General features: G+C 43.2%; 1 protein-coding gene and 1 long non-coding RNA gene across 19 annotated transcripts in view; one reads left to right on the top strand and one right to left on the bottom strand.

The window, feature by feature from the left end:
* The window catches only part of APBB2 (amyloid beta precursor protein binding family B member 2), a 487722-nt gene that overhangs the window by 219125 nt on the left and 246296 nt on the right, over positions 1 to 22301 (bottom strand). The window lies entirely within an intron of this gene.
* LOC137565420 (uncharacterized) lies at positions 665 to 20929 on the top strand. The gene is made up of 3 exons (XR_011030963.1): positions 665 to 745; positions 12499 to 12754; positions 20804 to 20929. It is a non-coding gene; the product is annotated as an uncharacterized lncRNA (long non-coding RNA).

Here is a 22301-nt window from a genome sequence, read left to right on the forward strand (position 1 = left end):
CAGCGTCATCTATCCAAGTCTGTATATTTATCCCTACTTCAGAAACATTGCACTGAGCAACTAATATGCCTACATGTCGGAGAATGTGCATTGTGTCATGTAATGAGATGCTGATAGGACTTTTCATTTGTAATAATTAACTGGAGAGGAGCGGACTGCTTCATTTTATCAACATCATCGTCACTCGAAAAAAAAAATTGAGGCTGGTTTCACACCAGCAAGCAGTGTTTGATTGTGGTGCGATCGAATGATCGCATTGCACTGCAATGCTAAAAACACACTTAGGGGATACCTGCAGTAATGAGGCTTAATGTAATTCTTGGCAGGAAATCAAATCTTAAAGGGGCACTATGTCAAAAAACTGTAAAATTTAAAATATGTGCAAACAGACAAATAAGTAGTGTTTTTTCCAGAGTAAAACACGCCATAAATTACTTTTCTCCTATGTTGCTGTCACTTACAGTAGGTAGTAGAAATCTGACAGAACCGACAGGTTTTGGACTAGTCCATTTGTTCATAGGGGATTCTCAGCAAGGCTTTTATTCTTTATAAAGACATTCCCTAAAAAGTATTGAAACAGTGATGCTGCCAAGCTTCCCTGCTCATTACACAGTTTTTTGGCAGTTGGACACAGCAACTGCCATTTACTAAGTGCTTTTGAAAATAAATAAATCCCTGACAATACCCCATGAAGAGATGGACTAGTCCAAAACCTGTCTCTTCTGTCAGATTTCTACTACCTACTGTAAGTGACAGCAACATAGGAGAAAAGTAATTTATGGCTCATTTTACTCTGGAAAAAAACATACTTCTTATTTGTATATGTTATGCACATATTTTAAATTTTACAATTTTTCGCCATAGTGCTCCTTTAAGTAAGGCTCTTCCTGTGCGGAAATATGTATTGCAAGCAAAAACTTGCCTCGGCGCATGTGCACTGCAAAGCAAATGAGTTTAAAATATCTGCGGCATGACTTCCATGTTGACTTATGTTGACTTACATGACTTCCAGTCACCGCACGACACAGCGGATGTTGACTCAGATCTGCACAGGAGTTTCTTTTGTCCTCCTCTAGAAATTTCCTCCTCGCACTCACGTATACAAGACTTCTCACGTGCCTCACCCCTCCTCTGCAATGCCCTTCCACAGAACATCCGTCACTCTCCAAACTTTGAAATCTTTAATTGCTCCCTCAAAACTCACTTTTTATGACAAGCATGTGCTCTAACTTAGGCCATTCCCCTTCAGATTCTCAAGTTTTACTCCTTATTTATTTATTGTATTTATAAAGCGCCAACATATTACGCAGCGCTGGACAATAAATAGGGATACATACAATATTTAGGGGTGACATACAGCAAAATGACAATACCTGAATACAAGAAAGACCAGATCATCCAGCACAGTATGAGTACCAGGTAATGCTTAGTCACTGGAGGGGAGCATGGAGATTAGGCAAGTTAGGTTCACTCAAATGCATAGCATGGGTGCACAGTAATGGAGGTGCATGATCAGGTAGGACACAAAAGGAGGAGGACCCTGCCCAAAGGCTTACAATCTAGAGGGAGAGGTAAGGACACAGAAGGTAGGTGACCAGAGTTCAGCTGTGGGTTTAGAGCACTTGTGAGACTTAGTAGGCCAGAGTGAAAAGGTGAGTTTTGAGGGCTTTCTTGAAGATGTTGAAGGAGGGGGCTGCCCTAATGGGTGGAGGTAGGGAGTTCCATAGTGTTGGAGCAGCTCTTGAGAAGTCCTGGAGGCGTGCATGGGACTGGGTGATGCGGGGGGCGGTTAGGCAAAGTTCATTGGAAGAGCGGAGTGAGTGGCTAGGTGTGTACCTCTGAGTAAGATCGGAAATGTAGGTTGGACAGGTTTTGTGGACAGATTTGTAGGTCAGACACAGTATCTTGAATCTGATTCTGGACTGGATAGGAAGCCAGTGGAGGGATTCGAGGAGGGGATCCGCCGTGGTGGAGCGATGGGAGCAGTGGATAATTCTGGCTGCCGCATTCATGATGGACTGCAGTGGGGCTGTTCGGGTCATAGGGAGACCAGACAGCAGAGCATTGCAGTAGTCAAGGCGGGAAATTATGAGGGCATGGATGAGGAGTTTGGTGGTGGCAGGGGTCAGGAAAGGGCGAATCTTACAGATGTTCCGAAGGTGGAAGTTGCAGGACTTTGTGAGGTTTTGGATGTGGGGAGTGAAGGAGAGTGCGGAGTCCAGGGTGACACCCAGACAGCGGGCTTGAGAGGTAGGGCGAATGGTAGTGTGGTTAACAGTGACATGCACATCTGGGAGGTTTATGGATGTCCGGGGTGGGAAGATCATAAATTCAGTTTTGTCTAGGTTTAGTTTCAGGAACCTAGCGGACATCCAGGAGGAGATGGCTGATAGACAGGAGGAGACCTTGTCCATGGTAGTGGTGGATATGTCAGGGGTGTGGAGGTATATCTGGGTGTCATCTGCATACAGATGATAGTTAAAACCCATGGAGGAGATAACCTTGCCAATAGAGGATGTGTATAGGGTGAACAGTAGGGGGCCAAGGACTGAACCTTGGGGGACTCACACCGAGAGGTGGTTGGGGGTGGACGAGGACTCATTGAAGGCGGTCGTGAAGGAGCGGTTGGAGAGGTAGGATGAAAGCCAGGACAGGGCAAGATCGTGAATGCCCATGGACTGGAGGGACTGGAGGAGTAGGGGATGATCTACTGTGTCAAAAGCTGCTGAAAGGTCAAGGAGGAGGAGAATGGAGTATTTCCCTTCAGCTTTAGGTAAGGCAAGGTCATTGACCACTTTGGTGAGAGCAGTTTCGGTTGAGTGGGCAGGCCGAAATCCAGATTGCAGTGGGTCTAGCAGTGAGTTGGCATTGAGGAACTGGGTCAGGCGTTTGTAAACCAGACGCTCAAGGAGTTTTGAGGCAAAGGGGAGGAGGGAGATAGGACAGTAGTTGGAGGGTAGCGAGGGGTCGAGGGGGGGTTTCTTGAGCAGGGGTAGTACAGTGGCCTGCTTGAAGTCTAAGGGGAAGGTGCCTGTGGATAGGGAGAGGTTGAACAGGGTAGTGAGGACTGGGGCCAATTCCGTGAAGTGAGGCTGGAGTAAATCAGAAGGGATGGGGTCAAGGGGGGGAAGTAGTGGTATGGGAAGTCTGCAGTAGGTGGATGACTTCCTCGGTGGTAGTAGGAGTGAAGGATGTGAGGAGAGGATAGGGTGGAGGAGGAGCTGGTTGGGAGGGGGTGGGAGGTGAAGTTTTGAGATTGGATATTTCCTGGCGGATGGAGACAATTTTGTTGTTGAAGTGAGTGGCTAAATCTGTGGCAGAGAGGGAGGAAACGGAGGGTGGGGGGGTGGGTTTAAGCAGGGAGTTGAAAGTGGCAAAAAGACGCCGGGGGTTGGAAGCTTGTGCTCCGATGAGCTTGGTAAAGTATTCCTGCTTCGTATGAGCAAGGGCAGTGTGGAACTGCAGCAGGTTGGTCTTGTAATGTAGGAAATCCTGGTTAAGTCTAGTTTTCCTCCATTTCCGTTCAGTGGCGCGTGTTTCCCTCTGGAGGTTGCGAGTATGGGTAGTGCGCCAGGGCTGGGGGTTAGGGGTCGGTTGCGGCGAAATATTGGTGGAGCAGCTTTCTCTAGGGCTGATGAGGGAGTTTGGCGATACTGAGCTGCAGTAAGATTAGGACAGGTTAGGGTGGGAAGAGTGGAGGAGAGGGCATGGAGGGGGTCCGCAAGGACGCTAGGGTTGAGCTTGCGTAGGTCTCACTGCCATCGACCAGGTGGGTGGGCGGGTAGTTTGGAGGCGCCTTCCGTGAGGAGGTTGAAGGTGAGAAAGTGATGGTCTGAGGGTGGAAAGGGTGCGATGTCAAGGTCTGCAATGATGGTGGATTTAGTGAATATAAGGTCGAGAGTGTGACCTGCAGTGTGAGTGGTGGTGTTGGTGTGTTGTACTAGTCCAAGTGAGTTGGCAATGGTGAGTAGCCGTGTCACAGCGGAGTTCTGGGCTTCATCGATGGAAATATTGAAATCCCCAAGGATTTCTTACTAGAAAACCTTAACAGGCACTGTGCCTGAATGTATACCACATACCTCTCCACCTCCCCCCCCCCCCCCCCCCGCCCATTCCTGTAGATTGTAACTTCACATGGATTTTGTTGTTCATTATATAGCTTGCACTTTGTTATATATTTCATTCATCATGTTACATCTGACATTGTAATCACCAATTCTGTATTTTGTACCAATGTCCATATTTGATGTATATCATTGTCTGTATCATTATGCACCCCTTGTTTGTTTTCCTACTTTGTACAGCGCCACGGAATATGTTGGCACTTTATAAATCAATAATAATAGTGCGCTGATGCTTTCGCATCAGATGCAATACTTCAGGCGCATCACACCACCAGGTGTGAAATGTCCCATAAACTTGCTTTGCTTTGGTAAAAACAGGTAACGCAACGCAGTGAAAACGCTCTAGTGTGAAAGGGGCCTCAGACTCTTCCCTACATTTTCTTGCTTATCACGCTGTTTTAAGCACGCCTTGTACACGTGCTAGATAGTTCTTGGCTGAGAAGGCTGACTGGGGCTGCCACTGCTAAGAATCTAGGGTGTGTACAGCGGTCCCCGATCGCCCTCAAGGCCCTGGCAATCAACTGGGTTGAGTGCAGGCTGAGGGCATTGTTCTCTCTCTCTCTCTCCCCACTTGTTCAGTTATGCGCTACATCGTCGCCTCTTCTCCATAGCAACAGAATGTGTCACATAGTTACATAGTTACATAGTTACTTTGGTTGAAAAAAGACATACGTCCATCGAGTTCAACCAGTACAAAGTACAACTCCAGCCTGCTCCCTCACATATCCCTGTTGATCCAGAGGAAGGCGAAAAAACCCTTACAAGGTAAAAATTCCTTCCCGACTCCAGATGGCAATCAGATAAAATCCCTGGATCAACATCATTGGCATTACCTAGTAATTGTAGCCATGGATGTCATTCAACGCAAGGAAAGCATCTAAGCCCCCTTTAAATGCAGGTATAGAGTTTGCCATAACGACTTCCTGTGGCAATGCATTCCACATCTTAATCACTCTTACTGTAAAGAACCCTTTCCTAAATAAATGGCTAAAACGTTTTTCCTCCATGCGCAGATCATGTCCTCTAGTCCTTTGAGAAGGCCTAGGGACAAAAAGCTCATCCGCCAAGCTATTATATTGCCCTCTGATGTATTTATACATGTTAATTAGATCTCCTCTAAGGCGTCTTTTCTCTAGACTAAATAAACCCAGTTTATCTAACCTTTCTTGGTAAGTGAGACCTTCCATCCCACGTATCAATTTTGTTGCTCGTCTCTGCACCTGCTCTAGAACTGCAATATCTTTTTTGTAATGTGGTGCCCAGAACTGAATTCCATATTCCAGATGTGGCCTTACTAGAGAGTTAAACAGGGGCAATATTATGCTAGCATCTCGAGTTTTTATTTCCCTTTTAATGCATCCCAAAATTTTGTTAGCTTTAGCTGCAGCGGCTTGGCATTGAGTACGATTATTTAACTTGTTGTCGATGAGTACTCCTAAGTCCTTCTCCAAGTTTGATGTCCCCAACTGTATCCCATTTATTTTGTATGGTGTTAGACCATTGGTACGACCAAAATGCATGACTTTACATTTGTCAACATTGAATTTCATCTGCCATGTATGTGCCCATATAGCCATCCTATCCAGATCCTGTTGCAATATAACACTATCTTCCTTAGAGTTGATGATTCTGCACAATTTTGTATCATCTGCAAAAATAGCAACATTGCTCACTACTGTATCCACTAGGTCATTAATAAATAAATTGAAGAGCACTGGACCCAGTACAGACCCCTGTGGGACCCCACTGCTAACAGTCTCCCATTTTGAGTATGATCCATTGACCACAACTCTTTGTTTTCTGTCCATTAGCCAGTTCCCTATCCAAGCACACAGACTCTTCCCCAGTCCTTGCATCCTCATCTTTTGCACCAGACTTTTGTGGGGAACAGTGTCGAAGGCCTTGACTAGGTTGCAGTCTAGCAATGCATCTGTACAGCCTCGGCCACAAATTGTTGCCCAAAGGACCAAGTCCTGAACCCTGCCAGGTGATAGACTTTGTACAGATGTACAGGCCAAGGTAATATTGATGCATATAGTGCCAACATGTACCATGACTCTGTACTAATAAATAGTATATAATTAAAAACAAATTACATTGACAAACAAGGGAATTGCTGACACAATAGCATGGCACTTGTTACACTAGTTAATAGGCCAAAACATTAGAAGCCCAGCCCAGGGGACTAACCACAAGCCATGGGATCCACCCAGAGAAAGTTTCATGCCATATACAGTATATTTCATTTCCTCTGCTTTATGCCTGTCCTTTGCTTGATAAGTAAGGGATTTAAAAGCATCAGTAAGTGTGATCACTGCTGAACTGCTAGGTACTGGGACTGTCACCCTATAGATGGTGAAAGAGTGCAATAGTAAACAACCTTCCTGCTGGCTATCACCGCATTATCCCCATGTTACTGACACACTGAGCCTGAGTTATCACTGCTTGAAATTAACGTATTTTCATGCTTAGGAATGGCTTTCCTTCCATACTTAAAGAGGAACTGTAACGCCAAAACGGCCCCTGGGGGGTACTCACCTCGGGTGGGGGAAGCCTCAGGATCCTAATGAGGCTTCCCACGCCGTCCTGCGTCCCTCGGGGGTCTCGCTGTAGCCCTCCGTGCAGTCCGGGCAGCGGTGACGTCATTATTTACCTTCCTGGCTCCTGCGCAGGCGCTCTGATGCCTCTCGGCGCCGAAGTAGGCGGAAATACCCGATCGCCGTCGGGTCTGCTCTACTGCGCAGGCGCAAGTTTCCGGCGCCTGCGCAGTAGAGCGGACCCGACGGAGATCGGGTATTTCCGTCTATTTCCGTGCCGAAAGTCGCCACAGCGCCCCCGCTGGAGCCAGCAAAGGTAAATATTGAACTGACAGTCGGCACAGTCGCCGGCTGTTCGGAGGGCTGCGTCTAGACCCCCGTGGGACAGAGGACGGCGTGGGAAGCCTCATTAGGATCCGGAGGCTTCCCCCACCCGAGGTGAGTACCCCCCAGGGGAGGTTTTTGTTGTTACAGAGTCTCTTTAAATGCTGGCTTAACAGTGCACTGTAGAGCTAAACTTTCCTGTATCATGACTTTACAAGCACCACTGTAAAATCCCACGTTACAGTAGCCAGTAACGCAGCCCAACTCACAGCACTGTTGCGTTAGGGTGTAACGCTGCACCTTAAATGAAAGTGCAGCATGCTGTACGTTATACCCCTATAGAGCTGCGTTAGATTGTTTGCACATGCTCAGTGACTAGCCACATGGCTAATTAATATTCACTGCACTGTGGTGACTCGTGGTGGGACTCGTAGTGTTGTCCGGATCATGAACGAATCGTTCATTTGATCCGGATCTTTTTTGTGAGTCGAATCATCCGGATCATCACAATGAAAGATTCGGTTCACAGTGGATGTCTGTCTGGAAGAAACAGGAACATACAGAATGTACAGTGCAGGGAAAGTCCTGTCCTGCTAGTCATTTCACCCAGTCTGCTTCCCTTGTAAAATGATTCAAATGATTTGGTTAAAAGATCCGGATCTTTTCAATGATCCGATTCGAATGATCCGAATCCTTAAAAAGGTTCGGACTTCCCATCACTATCCTGCAACGGCTGCTTTCAGAGCCGCATAATGCGGCTCAATCTGACGTCCAACTTCAACACCGCCATGCGTTGCGTTAGGAGCACGTTATGCGACCTTAATGTCCCCTAAAACGCAACGTCTTGGTGTGAAAGTAGCCTGAGTGTAGCTTTATACAAACCAATGTAAATGCAGCCTTATACACACCACTGTAAGTGTAGCTTTATACACACCACCGTAAGTGCAGCTTTATATACACAACACTGTAAGTGTAGCTTTATACAGGGCTGTGGAGTCAGAGTTGGAGTCAAGGAGTCAAAACAATTTGGGGTACCTGGGGTCGGAGATAGAGTCGGTGGTTTCCCCCATAATAAAATAGCTTTTGAGGGAATTGGGATGTCTGTAAAAAATTAGCAACGTGCGTTAAATACCCTATACCCTAGGCAGCCAGCAAAGGAAAAAGAAGCACATTTCAGACGTCTATTAAACTATCCATTTACTTTGGTATGTTTAACAACGGGACTTGGTTACAGGTGCAATTTTAGCTATCAGGGGGTGTCTCCTCACAGGTTCCAGCTCTGAGAATCTCACACTACTTGTTAGTGTATGACACTGACTCACTTCAAAGAAGCCTATTTTTTCCTTTAATGAGATTCATACCATTGTTATATTCAACTTCACCGTGGTTGTAGTATAAAAGCACACCTATGTTAATGATACCGACTGGAAGAATGAGCCGCGTTCTGGCAGGGCAGAGAGGAATTCATAAAATCCATGTTTCAATTTGAGATATCACACAGAATATAAGCAGGCTTGGAGTTCTCAATCATTGTCCTCGCAGATAATCTCTGTCTCCCGGGGTATTCTCCTTCCCTCTACCAACTCAATTTATGCTGCTATGTATAAGAAATAAGTAGTTTACAGGAAGCACATGCCATGTCCCCAACTCAATTGCAATGATTAGAATCAGAGGACGCTATGACATCCACAAACCCGCAAATTGCGGTGAACTCTTTCTGCACGGCTCATAAATTAGATCCCACTGATAGGGCAGAGCACTGGCAGAGGCTCCAGAGGATTCACGAGAAAATTCAACGCTCTGTAAACGTCTTATGACTCCGTCATCTCTCATGGATTTCACAAAGGTTAAGTAGTATATTTAAATGTGATATGTGAAATCTAGAAAATTCCCAAGACACTTTTGTCTGAATACTTATCCTATCAAAATAACTGCTCTTTATGGGACGAGGAGCAAAGATTAGCTCCCAAACTATCTTTGGATTAGATCGTCTATCAATACAAAAACAAAATTGTAGACAAAAAATTAGTGAACCAAACCTAAACATTAGGCCTTACCTCACATGTGTAGCCCCAACAGAATAACTTGGCTGGTAATCTGAATAAAGGCCCTTTTCCACCAGCGCGTTTGCGCTGGCTGAATCGCAAAAACACAAACCGCTAGCGATTTTACAATCGCTACGGTTTACTTTTTAACATAGGAATCGCGGTAGGTCATTTCCACTACCGTGATTCGCTTTTTACGGGAACGCGAACGCGCGGCGGAGCGATATTTGCCGCGATTTTGCTATGCAGTGCATAGCATAGCAAAATCGCGGCCGTGAACGTCGGGGAATCGCCGGTAATTGCGATTCAGCAATCGTTAGCGTTCAGCGTGAACGCTAGCGACTGCAAGTGGAAAAGGGCCCTTATAGGGACCCTTACTAAGATGCCTTTTGCACCAAAAATTGCATTCAGCATGACAAACGTGCTGCGATGGTGATGTGATTTTCAGCAGAAAATTTTTTAGCAGCGATTCACAGCGGGCATTGAAAAAGTAATATAAACCAATTGAAATCGCACAGAAATTTCAGCATTTTGTATGTTAGCGATTGGCCAAACAACGGAGCACAGCAGTAGAAAAGGGGCGCCGCAATAAACTTGTTAACAATAAAGTGAACCGGAGGTGAAAATAAACTGAAGAGATAAACAATTGTGTTTCTCCTCCTACAAATCACTTTTTTTTATATATCCCATGATTTTATTTTATATTTAAACATTTAAAACATAGATTAAATGTTTTGTTGCCTCTTCTCAGTGGCATCCTATTAAGTGTCACTAAATGAAAATACATGAACTATTGACCTTTTTCCATTTCCCGTCTGTCCTCAGAAGTTGTGTTCTGCCAGGAAAACTTTTATGGCTGTAATTTGCTTATCAGTGATGTTTATTATATTCCTGACAAGGTATTGACAAGACAGAAGCTATAACTTGCATGCCTGAAAATTCCCTCTTTCAGGCAGCAAAATAAAACAAGTAAAACAACCTGGTTATTAACCATTTCTGCCGCCCGGACATGAAGCTCATGTCCAGGCGGTTCCTCTGCTGCAGTGCCCCGCTTCGGATCGCGGGCGCGGCCCCGTGCCCCCGTGGTGTCCCCCTTAAAACTGGGATCAGTGAACGGGAGAAAAACTGTTCTCAGCAGAAAAACCGAAGCGCTTTTACAAGAGCTTCGGTCTTTCTGCACGTATAAATTTCCGCATCCCCTTGTGCTTCCGCTTAGCGAGAAGCACAAGGAGGGCAAAAAAAAAAAACCTCAAGGTGGCCATCTTGTGGCCAAATAGTAAAACTACTTCTACATATTTTTTACATTAAAATTTACACATATAATAACCATAAAAATTAACTGTTTATTTCCCACACCAAAATATTACCCAAATAAAATTTGATGGAAAAAAAAATTACAATAAAAAAAAAAGACATAAATCGTTACCTGAGGGTCTGAACTTTTTTAAATATGCATTTGAAAGGGGTATACTATGAACATTTTTTTAAATTACAAGCTTGTAAATAGTGATGGACGCAAAATGGAAAAAATGCACCTTTATTTCCAAATAAAATATTGGTGCCATACATTGTGATAGGGACAAAATGTAAATGGTGTCATAACCGAGACAAACGGGCAAATAAAATACACAGGTTTTAATTATGGTAGCGTGGATTATTTTAAGGCTATAATGGACGAAAACTGAGAAATTATGAATTTATTCCATTTTTTCTTATTAATCCTGTTAAAATGCATTTATAAAAAAAATAATTCTTAGCAAAATGTACCACTCAAAGAAAGCCTAATTAGTGGCAGAAAAAACAAGATATAGATCAATAAATTGTGATAAGTAGTGATAAAGTTATTACCGAATGAATGGGAGGTGAAAATTGCTCCGATGCATAAGGTGAAAAATCCCCGCGGGCTGAAATGGTTAATATGTTTTGCACTGTACATACACATGTTCATCTCATCATGTCACATGTCGCCTTGGTTACACTTGCCTAACATGCCCTTGTGATAGGCAAATCACAGTGAATCGTGGTAAAAAACACAATCGCAAATGCAGCATGTGGAAAAGGTTCCTACCTTGAAGGCAGGTAAATTCTTGTAGCAATTTAAGCTACTCTATAGTCACCACATATACTGTGTCCAAAATAAATACTCTGCCCTTCCTGTAGAGGAAAATGTATAGCATACAGCATAGCATACAGCATTGCAAGAGTAATTTTTGTTGTGAAGCCAAAAAGCCGTATTTTCATTTTCCCTGTGTTACGGTCATATGGCTATGCCTACTGAAAGCTGCTGATTCAAATGCATGCTGAGAGAGAACTTCACCATCTGTTAAAGCCCAGCTTAACCCTGACAGCAAAATCACTAACAGGGTTCCCCCTGCCCTCATAAACCAATAACAATGAAGCCAGTCACACCTGCTAACTTCTGATATAAACTGGAATAAAAGCTTTTATTGCAGTGAGGGTGCTGGGTTGAAGTCTGTTCACAGGTAAGCGGCCTGCTGCAGTATCAGTGGCTTTTGCCAAGCTACAGGGTAGTGTGGCTCCTGCTCACTTGTATTAGGGTGTGACTGCTTGGGATGCATCCCAATACAAGTAAATGGGAACCAGATGGGATCTAGCTCTGTGGAATCCAGAGTTGCTATAGCAGAGCACCTGGCTGTAAATAGACTGCAGCTCAGCATCCACACCACAATGAAAGCTTTTTCTGCAACAAATATAGCTTAGCAGGTATGCCTTGCTTAAAGGACAACTGAAGCGAGAGGGATATGAAGGCTTCCATATTTATTCATTTCTAAGCTATACCAGTTGCCTGGCTATCCTGTTGATTCTCTGCCAGGCAACTGGTATTGTTTACCAGGAAATAAATATGTCAGCCTCCATATCCCTCTCACTTCAGTTGTCCTTTAAGATAAGGTTCCCTCTTGTTTATGTGAAAACGTGCATTTTTCCGCACACAATTTTTTTTTTTTTTTTTTTTAGATACTTTACATTCCTTTGCCTTCTGCCACAGTGGCCTGGTCCTCCTGTCCCAACAGCTGTCTGTCCTGCAATGCGCAGTAGCGCAACACACGGACACAGGGATATTATTAGATAGGATGATGCACTTAGAACTGTACTTTCACAGAAAAAGGTTTTTTTTTACCCCTCTACCTGTATTGATATTCTGTATATGGTATGTACTGTTATGTAGTTATAGTTACCGTTTCCTGCTGTGTCCCTGGCTCCGATCCTACCAAGTAAACTGTTCAGCCTTGCACTACTGAGCTTGTGTTCACTAAGATGTAGACCCAGCTGACTCGCACACCCATCCTGCATTCGCTATTAGCAACACACAACAGTTTCCCCTAGTATATGTACATACTGTAGATGCACGGTGGAATAAAGTTTGATAAAATAATTTTAAAGTAAATAGATAAGGATTGTTCCCTGTTTCACCTGGTGCCTTTCTTATGTAAATCTCTTACATTACAGCACAGTGGGCTGCAGCCTGCATGCTTTCTTGTCTGCACAGTGTGGGATTCCTGGTACCAGTTACCACACAGGGTACGATCTGCATGGAGTGTGCAGTTGCAAGGGGGTCCTCTTGATGTTAGTTTCCTCCTGCAATCCAAGAGTAATACTATATGTGGGAAGATTACATTGGCAGCAACTTGAAGTTCCACAGATGCAGAGTAGCAGAGCAGTACATCTAGTCTGGAGGCTTACATGCCTTCTGGTGAAACGCAAGGTAAATATATACTGTTTTTCATACATTAAATGTTAAAACATGACTCCCAACTGTCCCTCTTTTGGAGGGACAGTCCCTCTTTGGGAGCCCTGCCCCTCTTTCCCTCTGTTCTCCTCATTTGTCCCTCTTTCAGGAGTTTGTCCCTCTCTCTATGTAAAGATATATATATTTTTTCTAAATAAACTTTATTCCCATCCATTAAATTGATATATTACTAATTTTAAAATGTTAATATGAAGGAAAATGAAACAGCAAAGAAAGGACCAGTGTGGTTTGAATTATAAAACAACATTTTTCTTATGAAATCTTTATGGTATGCAAGACTAGGGGTGTGATGGGGGCATGATCAGGGGCGTGGCTTAAGTGTCCCTCTTTCTCATCTCAAAAAGTTGGGAGGTATGGTTAAAACAGTAAATCGAATTATTTTTGGTACCAAAAAAATCTAACAATAAGTGAGACACTCCCATTCAATGTGCAATTAAAATATTTATCGAGCATTGAGTAGGACTGCCTGTTCTTTGGGAAGTCAGTACAGACGGGTGGGCATTAACCTCCTTGCCGGTTCAATTCCTCCAGCAAGGAGGCAGCGCAGGAGGTTTTTATTTTTTTTTTTTTAAATCATGTAGCGAGCCTAGGGCTCGCTACATGATAGCCGCTGAGCGGCGGCATCCCCCCACCCACTCCGATCGCCTTCGGCGATCAGAGTAAGCAGGAAATCCCGTTCAGAACGGGATTTCCTGCAGGGCTTCCCCGGTCGCCATGGCGACGGGCGGGATGACGTCACCGACGTCATGACGTCATAGGGAATCCCGATCCGCCCGTCAACGCTGCCTGGCACTGATTGGCCAGGCAGCGCAGGGGTCTGGGGCGGGGGGGGGGGGGAGCGACTCAGCGCGGCGGATCGGCGGCGAGCGGAAGTTACAAGCAGCTAGCAAAGTGCTAGCTGCTTGTAACAAAAAAAAAATTATGCAAATCGGCCCAGCGGGGCCCGAGAAATCCTCCTGCACAGGTTACCCCGAACTGAGTTCGGGATAACCGGCAAGGAAGTTAATAATAACTTTGTACTGCAGAGAACAGTAGAAAGCCAATGTTGGAATAATCAATATTAACCAATGTCAAGAAGATATCACAAATCTATAAGTGCCATAGCTAGCAATGGTTGCACTGGACACTATCAGCAGCAGCTGTGCTTGAGATGTACATTCACATCATACATTCATCCCTCCTCTAATAGCCACAGAGACGGTCTTTGGATCGGAGCTCCCCCAATGTCCCCCACCATCGTTGCACAATGGAAAAATAAAGGAATTACATGAATCCCCTCCAACATAATTTCCTCTGAACCTTGCTCAGCTTATAGTAGGCAAATCTGATTGTCTTCTTAAAGTGGATCCAAGGTAAACCTTTACTCATTGCATAATTGTGTTCCTTTCATATAGTTTATAAGGCATTCCTCAAGCCAAATACTTTTTTGTTTTTGTTTTAATACTCTAATTCCTTATAAACTAAACAAGCCTTGTCCACAGCTTCTCCAGAGTGCCTTGGCACTCTCAGCTTTAGTAGCTAGTGCTTAGGGGAGCTCAGTCTGGGCAGGAGGAGGAGGTTACTAGCCAGAGATTTCAGAGGCAGAGGAGAGGAGGGAGAAGAGGGGAGTGAAGTTTTCACAGGCTGAGGGCTGGAGATGCAGAGCAGATTGCCTGTGTGTAATGATCACAAGCAGGACATGGCTGCTTTCATTGTATCACAGGAATAAATAATCATAAACTGTTGAAGCTGTTTGCAGCTAGATATGCTGTGTAAACTATCTAAACTTTAGATAAGATATATAGACAAGTTACTTGTTATAGTTCGCTTTTCATCTCGGATCCACTTTAAGGCATTTGGTTGTAAATGTGGACCTGTGGGCCCCTTAGTGGCAGTAAAATAAACAGCCAAAACCTTTAAGAAAAAAAAATGTGCCCTCCTGTAAACCTGACAACCTGGAATTCCAGAGCCTTGCCTGAGTGTGCCATGTGGGTACATCGGGTCACAGAGAGCAGAAAAAGAGGAACACCGAGGAGAATAAGAGTCCTGAATCAGCAGAGGATATCTAGTGGATGAATTTCTGAATGCCCAGGAGTCCTTTGCTCTGTGATAGATTCCTTGCAACATACTTGACATATTTCTATGTTTCACTGACTGCACACATTTTCTGTGTTCTCCTTTGCACGGCCCCTGAACTCTGCCTGTGTCAGTGACATGGAGACTAGCAGACAGCAATCATGTCCTCTGTAGGAGTATTTCCCAAACAAAACAAACTAAAATTGTCTGAATTTTGCTCTTAAAACATAAATTTGCCTTCTTAATGCAGAATGTATTTGCAATTAATTCAGTTTGGAGTGAGCTCTGAGGTGTCCCACAATGCATCACTGCTGAATATGCAAATCATCCCTTTTTTTGTCCCTGATGGCTAAACACACCTGCAGAACTGCTGGAATTAAATGATGTGAATTACAGAGCCAAACTAATCCAACAAGCCATAGAAGGCTTTTTTGGTCCTTTTCAGCCCCTTACACACTCCTAGGAGTTCTGGTTCACCATGACCTTGCTGGGCAATCTGTAACTCTGGGTGTTTCATGTCCTACCATATAGAGCCACATTAATCCATGCCATGTACTGATGAGGACCAACTAGTCCAAAACAGTCTGTATGCACGTTGGATTAGTGTGGCTCTGTAATATTAACAAGCTGACACATCACTGCATTCCAGCGGTTCTGGGGTGTGTCTGGCTTCTAATGTCAACAAATGCATTGTGGGAGACATCATATACTCCAACCTGAATAGTTGCAAATACCTTCTGTTTTAAGAAGGCACATTTCTGTTTTGTGTTTTAGGTGTGGACTAAGTGTGAATTAGGTGTTTGTAGCCATCAGGGACAACAAATGGACAATTTGCATATTCAAAGAACAAGTACACGGTAACGAGTACTTTGGGCGCCTCCTATTTCCTTGATCTCCACTCACCCCAAGCCAGGGGTTTCCACCTTGGAAGGTGGGCCTTTTTAAAGAAGCAGCGACCATTTATACCCGGACACAAGCCCCAGTGGGGACGGTACTTCCCCACATGCGAATTGAAGCGATTGCTTCTGGCAACCCGTGTTTGTGAGTATAATCGTCACGTATTGTTTCTATTTACTCACCTGACCTACGATACTGCATTATATTGGGCTACCAGTTTCCTCCCGTCCTTTTATCTATCCCCCCTACTATAATTTGCATATTCACCATTGATGCACTGTGGAACCCCCCAAATGCTCAATACAGCCCGAATAATCGTAAATACCTTCTGTTTTAAGTCAGAGTGTGTAGGGTCTACCGGCACTACAAGGCATGCAGTTGTATCACTAGAGGTAGGAAATGACAGACATTCAAACACCACCTTGATTAAAGAAACTGCGTGCTCATGATGTTGCTAGCAGGCATATATGTCATGGATCATCAGAGAAAAGAAAAAGTTCCATCAGGCACTGCAGTTGATTCAGATTTAATCGTGTTTTCAGTGTGATATAAATCACAACATATAAATATCTTGTATTCAATGAGGTAGGTGCAAAAGTCACGTGCAGACAACTTGTGCTTGATTATTGCATGAGATAGATGTCCTACCATATCAGAGGGTGGTGGTGGGCCTCTACCATTTTTTCCCTGCATCCACTACCACCACCCCCTGATATGGTAGGACTTCTATCTCATGCAATAATCTTAAAAGCACAAGTTGTCTGCACATGACTTTTGCACCTACCTCATTGAATACAAGATATTTATATGTTGTGATTTATATCACACTGAAGACACAATTAAATCTGAATCAACTGCAGTGCCTGGTGGAATTTTTTCTTTTCTCTGATGATTCATGACCTTCTGTTTTAAGAAGGCAAATTCTGTTTTACATAACATTTTAGTAAAGAGGATTTTTGGTCCTTTTCAGTTCCTTTACACACCTTTACACACTTTAAGGGTTCTGATTCACCATGAGCTTGCTGGTTATACTTTACCTGCTGCCGTCCACCACACCTTCCTGATTCACCCCCCTCGAGGTTGCCGGCGATTTGCATTATATATACAGCAGCGGGGGCACATGTTATACTGGGGGAACAGCGGCCGGGGGAATCCTAAATTCGTTGTTCACAAATGATTATTACATGCCGATACTACCACGCACCCTATCGAGCATGTCGACTTAACATTTTGCAGCATGTCTGATACATGTGACCGCAAAATTGGTTGCATTGTCGATTAGGCATGCTTTACGTGGCACTGATTTTCATCCAATTCAAAAATAATTATCAAATTGGATGGTTGATCGTCTGTCAAATTGGTAGATGTATGCTTACCTTATGCTAGGTGCACACCATACCAGATTTACCTGCCAGATTGATTATTTCCAACATGTCTGATCTGAATTTTGATAGATTTTTCGATCATTTTTTTAATCATGTTTACAATTGATTTTCATAGAACTGAATTAAAATATACTGAAAAAATGATTGAAAAGAACGATTAAAAAAAATTGGAGAATCGAAAAAAATCTAAATTCACATCAGACATGTTGGAAATAATCGACCTGGCAGGTAAATCTTCCAGAAAACTGTATGGTGTGTACCTAGAATTAACTCTCTTAAAGGTCCGTACACACGCCTGACTGCAGGCAATGACGGGACCGTCGTCACCTCCAGTTGGGTGGGCGTTCCAGCAACAGTCCGGCGTGTGTACAGTCTGTCTGCAGACTGATACGGCTGTTTCTGAGCGATCCGCCTGGCGGATTGCTCTGAAACAGCCTTATCAGTCCGCCGACAGTGCGTACACACGCCGGACTGTCGCTGGAACGCTCACCCAGCGGGAGGTGACGACAGACCCATCAATGCCTGCAGTCAGGCGTGTGTATGGACCTTTACAGAAACTATCTGTCCCCTCATTAATGTTGCTGTTCATTCCTGGACTCTTTCCAGCTCCATAATGACCTTGGCTGTAAACAAAAGTGTTGTTTAATGAGGAACAGATAACAGTATAGATTCCAATGATTACTTTACTATCAGTGTCTCCTCCAAGGACAAAGCCCTTTCTGTGGTATTCATGGTCAGCAGCGTAACAGAACAGTCTTCTATTGGTTGTACTTTCATAAATATAACCTTCTGGAAATGGATTATGGGGGCTGTTATGGCTGATTTCCTCCTAATGATGCTTATTTCCGGTTAGGGTTTTGTTTTGTTTTTTAATTCAACTATATTAGTCTTTCCAACACGTAACTTAACATTCTTGTAGATATATACAGACACAAGGATTGCTCAAAAACACACATCTTCAATGAAGAGGTGAGCTGGAAAATCAATAGTCTTTCTGAGGTAATTTAATTAGCATCTTAGTCATACTGAATCTGAAGCTATATATATATATGGAACAAAAATGTATATTTATAATTTGAATAACACATAATCTGAAAAGTAAATCAATAGTCTCTAGGTCCGAGTCCTTTTATGGATATACTGTGTGTAAACAATCTTATGGTAGTAAAAGTCTTGTTTCCAAATGTCTTAAATCTATTTGGCTTGTGATTCTCTCCCTTTCATCTTCACCATTAAAAAAACTTATTTAGTTAACCTCTCCAATGACATTTTTCAAGCATAAGATTAGGTGATTTCCAGGATTTTGTGAAGACCCATTTGCCTGCCAATATGATAATTAATTTTTTTAATGGGTTTTATAAAACCTTTTACGGGAAGACCTTGTAAAGCATTAGCTTATAATCTGATTTGTAGCCTAGTATTAATGAGATTTTCCACCTCATGCCAAAATTGTTTCACTCAATGACATGACCATCATATACTGTATGTAGTATTGTTTTTTTGAACATCCCCTAAATTATCTTTTATCAGCCTGATGATTGTGTTTTGCAATCTGAGTCTACACTGTAGTAAAAATTACTTAAAGGACAACTGAAGTGAGAGGTACATGGAGGCTGCCAGGCAGCCATGCTGGTCTATTTGGCGGTAGTAGTGTCAGAATCATAGCAGAAACAAGCATGCAGCTAGTCTTCTCAGATTTTACAAAAATGTCAGAAACTCCTGGTCTGCTGCATGCTTGTTCAGGGTCTATGGCTAACAGTATTAGAGGCAAAGGATCAGCAGGGCAGCCAGGCAACTGGTATTGCTTAAAAGAAAATAAATACGGCAGCCTCCATATACCTCTCACTTTAGTTGCCCTTTAAAGGGAACTGAAGTGAGAGGTTGCCCTGCTGATATCTTTGGCTGCAGTAGTGTCTGAATCACACCTGAAACAAGCATGCAGCTAATCTTGTCAAATTTTTGTCAGAAAAATCTGATCTGCATGCTTGTTCATGGGCTGTGGCTAAAAGTATTAGAGGACACTTTGTATTGGAGTTTGACACCCCTGAGTTCTATAATATAAAACACCCAGATTAATAAAGGACCGCTCCCCTTGTCTCCAAGCAGATGGGAAAGATGAAAGTTCAATAAGGGGGACAGATCAGTAAAAATAAGTGGCACTTCCTATTTAAGCCTACGTATTAGCCATGCAATTCTCCACGAGAAGCTATCAGGAACTCAGCCTCACACACATCTCTTTACTTATATTTGTGCAGACATGGGCAGTATTGTAACTTCACAATTTACTACCTGTCAAAGTTCTAAATCTGACAGAACACACATCAAACCAGCAGATATCAGTTCGCCACCCACTTGTTTAAAATGGCCCCTATGTCCGATCACAATGTTAAATACAAAACTATAGGAAATTGGTTGAAAGTTCACTGGTCAGGCTTGTGGGAGTCAACAGACTGCCATCTAAAGGCTCATACACACATCCAATATAATGCACAACCAAACACACGACATGTAACATACACGCCAACCAACTAAACAACCAACTTGTTCAAGCAACGTGTACACACATGGCCAGCCTGCAAGATAGTTGTGCAGGTTGAGCCACCAGATAGATCTGGAAAACCACCTGTTATCAGTTGGTGGTCTTGTTGCTTGGCAGCCGTACACACGCCCAACTGTCATCCAACAGACCAAGTTTAGATAATAGTTGGGCAGATTGTTTGGACGTGTGTATGAGCCCTAACAGGAACCTAAACTCAGTATTTCGTCAGAACTGAAATATATCAGTTGCTGTCAGTTATATACCCGTTTCCACTACCTAGTGATGCGCATGCGGCTAGCTAGCCGCATCGCATCACTTCCCGCCGCCGGCTGCATCACTTCCGCATCTCCTGATGCGGAAGTGTATTGAAGAGATGGGACGCGGCTGAGGGTGGATGCCGCCATGCGATAATCTGCAGCATGCTGCAGATTTCCTGCTCGCCCCGCATCACACAACATGCACGCAGTGGAAACTCTTCCATTGCTGTGCATGCATTTCAGCACACCCACGGTGCGATGAGGCTATGTAGCCTCATCGCACCGCTCCTAGTGGAAACCTGCCCTAACTGGTTAGTAAGGGCCTGTTTCCATTACACGCATATTGGATATAGAAAAACGGACTCCAATGAATGTCTATGGTCCTGTTTCCACTAAACACGATTTTTCTGATGAAGATTTTCCCATAGGCATTTATTGGAGTCAGTTTTTCTGCATCCAATCCGCGTGTAGTGGAAACAGGCCCCAAGGTAATATCCAGGTTTCCTATGGCTCAAGTGGGCGATAGTTCACTTTAACAGTGTGCTGACCAGAAAGCTGTTATGGGGGTAGTGGCCATTTTCAAAATGGAAGACGGAGAGTTCCATTGATCACAGTGGACAAACAGGACATGTGAGAGGAGAAAGAGATTTATGAGTAGACTACACGGGAGTATGATGTGTGCATGTTTATTTTGACTTTTATTTTTCAGTTCAGGTTTGCTTTAAGGAAATGAATCTGTCAGAAATGTTGGCCTGTGCATAGTCTGTATTACCACAGAATATTACAAACGCTAAAAATAAATGTTCTCACCATTGTGCTTACTCTTTTGCGCCTGTAGCTATTGTTTATTCACACTATTCTATTCTTCCAGACAAATTCAGGATATCAGTTATGACGCAGCTCCACAGGGCTGAAGAAGCCACTGCGAAGTCACATTACACATCCGCTAAAGAGAAACGGGAAAATTGCTTCTATTGAAAGACTGTGTGAATAAATGTGGCTGTATAGAAGGAAATGTGAAATGTTTATGAAGACAGTGTATGTTGCTTAGTTGAATGTAGTTTTATTTTACAGCCTGCTATAACATCTTTTCCTTCCTCTACTAAACCAGCCTGTTAAAATATAAAAGTAATTTTGAAATGTTCTATATTAATGGAGACTGCACATTACTCAGAGCATGAGAGCGGGTTTCATAATGTGCAGACAGGTTCCCCAGGGAGGGACAGGACATGACTCCATCTACAACACTGCCTGCAACTTCAGAAAATACAATATTTCATTATGAGTAGTTTAGACGAACAAAATAATAGCAATCGGCTTAAAAAGATCTGATTAACTTAAATTAATGAAAAAGCACACAAACTGAAGAATCAACTGACTTCAAGGGCACCCAGACCAATCGAATGTGTTTTACAAATAACAGTGAGTGATAAACGCTGCAATTACCTTGATAGTTATGTTGCTAAAGTGGTTAACTAGTCATTTTTGCCCATTGGCATATATTTAAGCAATTGCGCCATACAGTGACTTTTACTTAGCCACATTCCATAACCTCAACCTACCCTATATTCTATAGACTCCACCCCTCCCCTTCCTGCCACTTCAGGTCTTTGCACAATGTCTGCCTGACCCACCCTTTCCCACTCTGCCGTGCCCAGCAGCTGCATATAAACAATGTTGATGACCTCTGCTTCCATAATGTGATTTTAAGCTACCTTTCTAGCTTCTAGAGTTGTAAACTGTACCTTGAAGTGCTGCTAGCACCTGCAAACAGTAAGTATAGTTGTATATAACTCATTTTTGTAAAATGCACGCCAACAGTGACATTCTGTATTGTAAAATAGAAGCAAAATCATACCAGTAATTCCCTATCTGCGCTCACAACTTACCAGTACCAGGACCCATCTATATACCCCTTGAAAAGCTTACACAATCTGGCAAATGTTTGATACCTGGTAATGTATATTTGGGAAGGTCCTTTTTACAATCAAAAGGGCAAAAAAGAGACCTCTTGTGGGCGATCCACCACACCCACTTAACAATTGTTTGGCTAGAGAGAACTATTATTCTTCAAGAAAAAAATTGCTTGGACACAATCTTGCAGTACAAAATCGTAATCATAACTTTATTGGCACAATACAAAATATTTAAAAAGGACTTTTATCATTCATGTAGGTGGTCCTCATGAGCGTCAAAAAGAGAAACTTCATGAAATCAAAAATAACATGATCTGGCTTGATACAGTGAACATAACACGATCACAGCAATGGGCTTAACATTGATTTTAGGTATAGGCAACGACACACGTTAGTTTTGGGCTTTCTTTGAAACCAGGCCACTATATATATATATATATACATATATATACA

This window comes from Hyperolius riggenbachi, chromosome 1, assembly GCF_040937935.1.
Source record: "Hyperolius riggenbachi isolate aHypRig1 chromosome 1, aHypRig1.pri, whole genome shotgun sequence".
NCBI classification, from domain to species: Eukaryota; Metazoa; Chordata; class Amphibia; order Anura; family Hyperoliidae; genus Hyperolius; species Hyperolius riggenbachi.